This window comes from Sinocyclocheilus grahami, unplaced genomic scaffold, assembly GCF_001515645.1.
Source record: "Sinocyclocheilus grahami isolate Dianchi unplaced genomic scaffold, SAMN03320097.WGS_v1.1 scaffold9518.1, whole genome shotgun sequence".
NCBI lineage: Eukaryota > Metazoa > Chordata > Actinopteri > Cypriniformes > Cyprinidae > Sinocyclocheilus > Sinocyclocheilus grahami.
This window is the reverse complement of record NW_015512670.1, coordinates 1-8,272: the sequence shown is the minus strand read 5'-3', so window position 1 is coordinate 8,272 and position 8,272 is coordinate 1. Positions and strand designations below refer to the sequence as shown.

Here is an 8,272-nt window from a genome sequence, read left to right as displayed (position 1 = left end):
AAGAGTGGGCCAAAATTCCTCCACAGTGACGTGAAAGACTCATTGTCAGTTATCGCATGCGCTTGATTGCAGTTGTTGCTGCAAAGGGTGGCACAACCAGTTATTAAATTTAGGGGGCAATTACTTTTTCACGTAGTGCCAGGCAGGTTTGGACCGCTTTTTCCCTTAATAAATGAAATCATTATTTCAAAACTGCATTTTGTATTTACTCGGGTTATCTTTGTGTAATATTAAAATTAGTTTGATCAGAATCATTCAAGGGTGACAAATATGTAAAAAATTACAAATACAGGAAGGGGCCAAAACCTTTTTCACAGCACTATATATATGTATATATGTTACAAAAGATTTTTACTTCATATAAATGGTTTTCTTCTAAACTTTAATTCCACAAAAAAAAATTTTTTAATAAAACATTGCCATCACTGGAATAAATTGCATTAATATATTCAGTTGCAAAACAGTTATTTTAAATTGTAATATTTCACAATATTACTATATTTACTGCATGTTGATTAAATTAATTAATAAGCATAAGAGACTTACTTCAAAAATCTTAATTATTCCAAAATTTTGACTCCCAGTGTATAGTTGTTTATGAGATTAGCAATTGAGCAATTATTGTACAACTGATATCAGTGAACCAAACTGAAGGAATTTAATTATATCTCCTTTTACCCTTTTGAAAAACAACAATTAATGCAATTTAATATGCATCAGTTTCAAACATCCCTCCCACAGTCTTCGTATATAGGAGAGACAATGACACCTCATTTGTGTTGGAGAAGCAATGTTGCAGTGATCTGTCAGTTTATATGTATATAAAAGAGCTTTGTTTTTCATGTTACTCTGATAATTGCAGAGTAACATGAAAAATGCTGTAAAATGCTGTCTAAACTGACAGATGATCTGACAGATAAATTGGCAATATAGCCCAGCCTCCCTTATTTATTTACAAGGACCTATAAAAAGAGGATTTCACCCCAGTCAGACTCTGGTGAAGACAGATAAAGGAAAGGCCCATAGGTAGCAAAATAGTCTTCACTCAATGCATTCATACAATCATAGCCCAATGTGGTTCATACAAAATAACTAATCAAGCAATAAATATAAGCATCACATGCACGATGTTAAAGCAGGGCTGAACTCACCCTGAAGATGTCCTCGATCATCTCCAAACTAGATGAGATGTAGGGCAAAGGCATGACAAAATGACTCTCAAAGGTAAATCTGACCAAAAAACTTAAGAGCTGGAACATGCCCTAACATGACCAACATGGCCAAGACCACTAGGAAAGCATCACACCACCAGAGGGAGACAGAAAAGTGATGTGGAGATGTGTGTGGGGGGCACAGGGGGTCTTGAACATAGATTGGTCAAATGTAATATTAAGCTCCTCAGCCAACTCAAAAAGTCTATATCCATAATTGCTTGGTATAGTGAAAAGTGTTTACAGTTTTGTCACGGAATAGTCGTGGAATTCATTATTGGAAGTTTATTGAGCAAACTGAACGTTTTTAAATCATTATAAACTTTACATTTTTAACTTTCAGTTTTTTTTTCATTTCTTGTACACAATGTGTACTCCAAATGGAGAGTGGTTTTAGTGGGGGGGAAATGTAAACAATCAAACTAATGTTTCTGTTAAATATTACAGTAATGTAATTACAAGTAGATACGCACATTGTCTGTAATTGGTCAGGTATATGAGTCTGAACAGTGGTGGAAACGACCAAGATGCACAATTCACGTGTGAAATTGCACATATTTCTGGATTCTTCTATAATCTAACATCTTCATTTCTCTTGTAATATCCATTTCTTTTTCATATGTGCTCCATTTGTCTTCTCCATACATTTTATCCACGTGTTTCTCCTTTCTCCTCCCCTCTCACCACTCCTTTTTCTTGCAATCCCTTTACACTTTTCTACTCTTTGACTGTGACTTAGTGTTAGTGTTCATTAGTGTTCATTTTTACATACATTACAAACTAATGAGCAAACAATGAATAATAGAATTTTGATAAATTTTCAAAGAATAAGTGCCGTGAAATAATGTTCTTAGCTCACTGTTAATGCAGTAACTAAGGTTAACAAATAAAACATTACAAGTGTTTTTTTCGCCTTTCTCCCTCACTGCTTCACGTTTCTGTCTGAATCTGATTCTCTGTGGCTTTGATGGTGGTAGTATACGACTTTGTCTTGCAAGAAATCAATTTGAAATCTGTGTATCACGTCATGGTAAACAGAAGCCAAATTCTCCACTGCACACAATCACTTCAAGGTTAGGCCTGTCTTGTTCCATTGCATTTCTTAAACATGTAAGCAGTCGACAGCACTAAAAGAAGGTTCACATCTGCAACTACTATTGGTACTCTCAGTGCTACTTGAAATGCTACATTCAGTATAGGGAACATGTCAGTATTTAGCAGCTTGACTATGTCATGAATTACTTCCTTCTCCTTCCTTCTTTTCAAGAGATCTTTGTCACCATGAGCTTCTCTGCCTGCAACTCCATTTAATACCTCAACAGAAATTATAGAAGAATCCTGAGACATTCATCATCAGGAAAGGTGTCTGTTGCTAGATGGCAGGCTTGAGTGCCCTTAATAATATCAGCTCTTACTCCTTAGAAATGATTGTCCATCTCTTGCATCATTCAGTCAAACAAGAGCAGTAAGCCTATAGGCTATACATCTGAGGTCATCTGAGGAACTAATTTCTGAGGCTGTCCTACAATGTAGAACAGAAACACAAGAAATGCAAGAGGCTAGATAATTGTGTGGAGGAGACAGCATTTAGGACCTACATTCCTCTCCACCACATAATCATCCAGCTTCTTCTGTTTCCATCTTAAACCTACAGAAGGTTCTGGAATGTTATTCGCCTCACACAAGGCTCTGCAGCTCTCTGTTGTTGAGCTGTAGCCTGTTGTTTTGTGCCGAACTGCTTGTCCCAGGTCTGCAGTAACCCTCTGCATGTAATCATGGAGGCCTTCAGTGATGGAAAGAAGTTAACAAAACATCAGCAGCATGTAGACAGTGTTAAACTTGAGTCTTGACCAGAGGCCTATATCCACTGGTGTTGAAATTTTGTCAAGACACTGCAGAATAGCATAGAAGCTGTCAGTTACAGCAATGACTTCACCTGACATACTCAACATATTGTTGACAGCTGCACCAGCTAAACTGATAGTAGTCCAAGATTATTTCGAACATAACCTTTGGAGATTAACTAGATATGAAAAATGAATAAATACTCACCAGTAAATATATATATATTATTATTTCTTTTAATATTTATTTCAGTTATTGCCTAATTTTCCATAAATTTGCCCGTAGGTTTGACATGTGCCTGTTCCATGCCTCATCTGCCATCACAGCATGCATACTTAAAATTATTCCTTTTATGTTTTTGTGATCTCTTCTGAAATGCATGCAATAATTTCATTTTGCTCTGAGTGAGACGGGTAGCATAGGATGGTGCAGCGTACAGCTAACACTGTGATAAGCTCTTTCAGCATATCATGAACGCCTTATAAATGCTACTTTGTTCATGCTCTCTGAATAATTCTCAAGCCCTCTTCCAGTAGGAGCAACCTGCACTGTACTATCATGTATGTCTCTCATCTTACCAAATCTGCTCAAAGACTGAAGACCAATATTGATCTGAACAAGCATCTATAAACCTAAATAAATATTTAAAATTGTGTTTGCTTTTTAACAAATAATATCCTCATAATGCATCCTAAAACGGAAAGGCTGTATTTTAAATTTATAATTTCATTTAAAATCTAATATGTGAAGGACAGAGCCAAAATAACCAAAAAATTGCATGCAATTAAAAGTTCATAAACATTTACAAAAATAAAAAATAAACGTCCACAAAAATACCACTACACTGACTAGATTCATGAGAGATCAGTTAATGCGTTAAAATGTGAAAAAGGCCGTAATTTCTTTAATTAATTACTACACTAAAAAAATCTCAAATCAGTTGTTTGATGATTTAAATGTGTCTTATTATTGCCTTCCGTAAGCTGCCTGCGGAGGCAGCATTTTTTTAGCTTTCAGACGCAGCGGTGTTTGGAAATAACGTTACTTCCGCATTATCCGATTCCAGTGGAAATCTATTGGACTGTCGCAACTCTGTGTTTTAACTGCTTGGGCTGGTGCTCTTTCTGTCAAAGTGTGTATGATCTAATAGTACAGACTTATTACAGAGACTTTTACCTGTGTGTGTGGCATTCAGTCCGTGTTCACAAAATGCAACAGATTAAATTATTTTAAATTCATGCATTCCCGCAAGTTAACTGTTATTCCCTCATTGTTCTTTCTCAAGTTCGCAGTCCATACTGATACAGAATAACAAAAATAGTTATTTTGTTTTGTGCATGTCATATTGTTGAAAAGTAGGCTACAACTAGGCTAGTTCTCTGTAGAACTGATATCACTAACAACTTATATATGTGACATCTGTGCCATAAAGATCATGTTACAAACAAACTTTGCACTTTGAACTGTCTTGCTGTTGGCTACTCACTGCATTTTGAATAATCACAAAATGTCATGTTGCAAATACAATGCTAATAATTTGGTCAAAGAGTAACATGCCAAGATAAAGATATCAGCACTGAAAAAGCAGAAGCACATTATATGCAAGTAATCTACAATTTAAGGGTTAAAATAGCCTATAACTTTTGAAAGGATGTTTATTAATGTGAGATTTGCATTATTTGAGCGGTCTGCAATTTCAGATCATGTTCAGCAAGTTTCAAGAATTATTTTTTTTTTCTTTGCAATAATTTAGTAGCTCTAATGTGACACTGGTAGGTAGTGGTAATGGACTTTATGAGGATGTTCTTTATAAGTAAATTTAAACAAATACAATAAAATCTTACAAAAATCACGACAATATTTTCAGAGCTGACTGGGTCAGATCAATCTCCAAATAGGAAGTCTTGACCAAATGGAAAAGTACCAAAACTCTGTCATGATGATTTGGTGGCGAATTTGTATGAACTCCTCTTACAATACCCTGAAGGTTAGTTTGGACCCAATGGTGATGTTTTACATAAAAATTGAGTTAGCCTGAGGGAAAATTGTATTCAAATTATTTGTCAATTTTTTCAAAAATCATTTTGTAAGTCACAATTTAGAGAATGTCAAAAGTAATAGAGGGAGTGAAAATGGCAGTTATCCATTGAGGTAACAAAAATAATTTTTGCTTTTACTATTAGCTTTATTTTTTTAATTATTTTTTTGCATTTGCATTGGTAAAAACCTAAAGTGTTGTCCTGAGATTTTTGGTTCCACTCAGCTGGACATCATGAATATTCTTGAGTCGCTCACCTTGTGGGTGTAAACTTGAGATGACACAAATAAATGGAACTGAAAATATTACGGCATGTTCTCCAAATCCCAACTTGTTTAATAGGTTATTTAAAAAGTATCAATTGTATGGACAGTCTGTTTCTTAACCTCATTGACTATACAGTATTGCACAGTGTTGACAACATATAATAATAACATCCAATTTTAAGTTATCCAATTATTTTGTCACTTACAGGCAAGATGACACCATTTTCTAAAAACACGCTTTCTGGCCCACTCTGGATAACAGTTGTAATCTGTTTTGGTTCTCTCTGTGATGGTGGCAAAATCTCGGTGGTACCTTTGGAGGGAAGTCACTGGGTGAACATGGAAGTCCTTATCAAGGCTTTACATGGTCAAGGGCACAACGTTGATGTAATACGCACATACAACAGCTGGTTCGTAAAGGAGAACTCAACTTATTACAGCTCTATAACCATACATAACACCAAAGGAATGGATGAAGAATTTGTAGAAGACATGCTCAACAAAGTAATATACTATGAAAGAGGAAAGAACAATTGGCTAAGCGCTGTATGGCTGCATTTGGATGTGATTCATGTCATTTATAAAACCCATGAAATGATATGTCAGCTTATAATAAACATATTTGAAAGTGAGGAAATTCTGACAACACTGAAAGAAAAACAGTACGATCTGGTGCTCACTGATCCGGTGTGGGGTGCAGGAATTCTCTTGGCTCATAAACTCAAGATACACATGGTATATAATCTGAAACGGAGTGCTACTGGAGAAGGACACTTTGACATCGCTCCTTCACCACTGTCCTACATCCCTATCACAGGATCTTGAAACACAGACAAAATGAATTTTTTTCAAAGAGTAAAAAAATTTTATTTCTGTTTTCTAGTGCACATTCTGTACACCCATTTTAACGTGCCACAGTACCAAGCACTTTGTGACATACTTCTATCCACCTTTGCATTTTCATGAACTTCTCCAGAGGGCTGACATATGGCTCATGAGGGTTGATTTTGTTTTTGAATTTCCACGTCCAACAATGCCAAATATCATCTACATTAGTGGCTTCCAGTACAAACCAGCGAAGGACCTTCCACATGACCTAGAAGTATTAATGCAAAGTTCTGGAGAGCATGGAGTCATTATCATGTCTTTAGGATCATTTATCAGTGTCTTACCAGATGAGATAACAGCGGAAATAGCGGCTGCTTTTGCTCAGCTCCCTCAAAAGGTTCTTTGGAGAGACACTGGAAAAAGACCATCTGCTTTGGGCAACAACACATTCCTGGTTGACTGGATGCCACAGAACGATCTTCTAGGGCATCCAAAGACTAAAGTTTTTGTAATCATTGATCCATCCTACAGACTGAATATGCAGAGACGGTCTCATTTGCACAGAGATACACCAGTTAAAACTTTGGACAGTGCGCTCTTCTGGATTGAGTTTGTAATGAGACACAAAGGTGCTGCTCACCTTCATTCAGAATCCTACAAACTGCCTTGGTACTCCTATTACTCAGTAGATGTCGCAGTTACATTGTTCGCAGTTGTTTTGATATTCACGCTCTCTGTATTTTTAACAGTTAGATATCTGTGTGTCAAGTGCTGCAACAAAAAAAGGAAAACTGAGTGACACATTTTTATATGAAGTAGATCACTTGCATAAATTTTTTTTTTATTGTTTTTATTCTGTTAAATGTGTAATGGGAAGGAAATATTAAATATATGCATATTTTAAAATGCTTGTTTTTCATTGAAATTGCATTCGAATTTCTCATTACAAAAGTTGCCATACATTTAATGGAGTAATAAATATTGAATTCCTCCACTGTCTATGCATATTTTTCCCGAAAGGCTTTATACATGTCCGGAGAAAAAAGTATTTTTCACCTGTTTTCTGTTTAGCTCTATTATGTTGCACCATCCCCATCCCCACCACCTTGAAGAATGGTTTTTATCTTTCTTGACGTTACAAGGAAATCAAACTTCTGGATGAGTCTTTGGATGAAATCATCGAAAATCTTTTAGAAACTCTTTTTGGGGGTGTAAATTACAAGCGTTGCATGTGAAGACAATCGAGCAATACATGCAGTAATAGAAACCATGTTATTTTGTTATTTTTTTCAGTTATGTTTGCATCAATATGCTATTATAACCCTGATCATAGCTATTGTTGTTTTAGGAACACATAAAACACCAGGATAGTGGCAACAGCATTTTTTTTTATTCGTGACTCCTTCTCAGCAAAACACATCCAGCCTGGAGCACCCTCTAGAAGTGAACAGGTAATATTGAAATAACCCAAAGACATTGCCGTTTCGTTGGGTTCTCTTTATCGTATTTTATAGGCCTATATAGAATGTAGATAAAATAATGGAGAAATACATAGTTCACAAACGTCATTCACTGAACATTTTAAACATCACTACCATTATACAATTTTGTCTGTCTTTAATAATGTGAAAAAAGCTGTAGGCTGCTGTAGAAAGTAAAGGTGTGTATAATCTAATCATTTATTACTGAGATGTTTGCCTTTGCATGCAGCATGTTCACAATATTCAACAGACTGAACTCCTTTTGAGTTTATGTATTGCATATGTGATCTCATTCCCTCATTGCTTTCTCTCAAGGTCACAGTCCAGATACTGATAACAAACAGTTAAATGGGCGCAGAGCCAAATTACTCTTTAATCAGTAGTTATGTTGTTTTATAGTAAACTAGTGTGCATAGATATAGTCACAGTCTTGAAATAGTAGAAATTATTCTCTGTAGACTAAGTATCACAAGCAAATTTACAGGTGAGTAAAAGTGTGCATTTTAAAAACATCTGTTCTGCCATATAGTCAATATACAAATGAACTTTGCACTTTGAACTTTATTGCTGTAGGCTGCTCTTTGCATTTCATTAGGGACCCTT

At 35.6% G+C, this 8,272-nt stretch overlaps 1 pseudogene; it reads left to right on the top strand.

Moving 5' to 3' along the window:
• Window positions 1-4,092: 4,092 nt before the first annotated feature.
• LOC107578276 (UDP-glucuronosyltransferase 2B13 pseudogene) lies at window positions 4,093-6,873 on the top strand (annotated as a pseudogene).
• The last annotated feature ends 1,399 nt before the right edge of the window (window positions 6,874-8,272 follow it).